Here is a 1,396-nt window from a genome sequence, read left to right on the forward strand (position 1 = left end):
TATTCAGGGCTGCAGACTCGAAATGCTCTTAAAAACATAGAAGTAAATACAGATTTCTTAACTTTGTTGCCTTGATTCTCATCAAATCCACTACAGCCAGCGGCATCCATTGTTCTTGACACACCAGGAGGAAATAAACTACACATAAACCATACAACAATCGTCAAATTCAAGGTGGGGTCTGTGAAGTTTACACATGATTATTTTGTCTTGCCCACCTTGGGAATTCCAGGAATCGAGGCCATCTTAGGAATAGATTTTATCTCTAATAGTCAAATTTGCATTTTTTGGGGAAAGATACAATAACAGTAAAAGTAGGAGGGTGCATTTTGCCAATAGAAAGTCATGAGGCAGTAAGTGCGTGTGTCAGCTCTGAGAGACATTTAAGTAGGGTAACAGCTGTACCTGAGAGAGGAGAATGGTTGTCTCCTCAGACCCTTACGAGCATATCTGTGACCCTGTGTCACCCTCTTGCGGAAGGAACCAAGGTAGTTGTTAAACCCCATGACAATTGGGCCCATATGATATTAGAGGGCTTGACATAAATTAAAGAGAACAGAGCTGATATAATGATAGTTAATTTGTCATATAAAAGAGTTGTGTTAGGAAGTGATTCTATGTGTGAATTAGAGTTATGTGAAATTGCTTATAATGGGATGTTGGGAGCCACAACTCCAGCCCGCACAGGACGAACGCACTCGGAATTTGATTATGCAAGCGCGAAAATTATGTCCGTCAAAATATCTGCTTGTAGTTAGTGACGTTTTCAATAATTTTTCCGATGTAATTGCAATTGGAGATGAGCCACCCGGGAGGATTGATCGATTTTCCTTTAGCATTGAAACTGAGCAGGCGGAGCCGATCAGGTCAAGGCCTTATCAGGTACCCATTCATTTCCAGGGAGAGATAGAAAGGGAAATTAATAAATTAAGGGAGCAAGGGATAATTGAGGAGAGCGAATCCCTCTGGGCTTCTCCAATTGTAGCTGTTAGGAAAAATGATTGCTTGATAAGATTGTGTGTTGATTATAGGAAATTGAATGCAATCACTAAGGATAATGCATTTCCATTGCCCTGGATCGAAGAATTACTTGTGAAAGTACCGGATAGCAAATATTTTAAACTGTTGATTTAAAATCTGGATACTATCAAATACCCATTCAGGAAGACAGTAAATGTAAAACGGCATTTATAGCTAACAATCAATTATTTCAGTTTAATTTTCTTCATTTTGGTGTTAAAAATGCTCCAAGTCATTCTTCTAGAGTAATGATGGCAGTTTTATCGCCCTTAATTGGCCATAATGTTCTTGTTTATTTAAATGATATCATAAATACAGGGAAAACGGCCGAAGAACATGTTACATAATAATAATATTCGTAAAGTTTTAGAAGCAT

Source organism: Palaemon carinicauda, unplaced genomic scaffold (assembly GCF_036898095.1).
Source record: "Palaemon carinicauda isolate YSFRI2023 unplaced genomic scaffold, ASM3689809v2 scaffold4, whole genome shotgun sequence".
In the NCBI taxonomy this organism is placed as follows: Eukaryota; Metazoa; Arthropoda; class Malacostraca; order Decapoda; family Palaemonidae; genus Palaemon; species Palaemon carinicauda.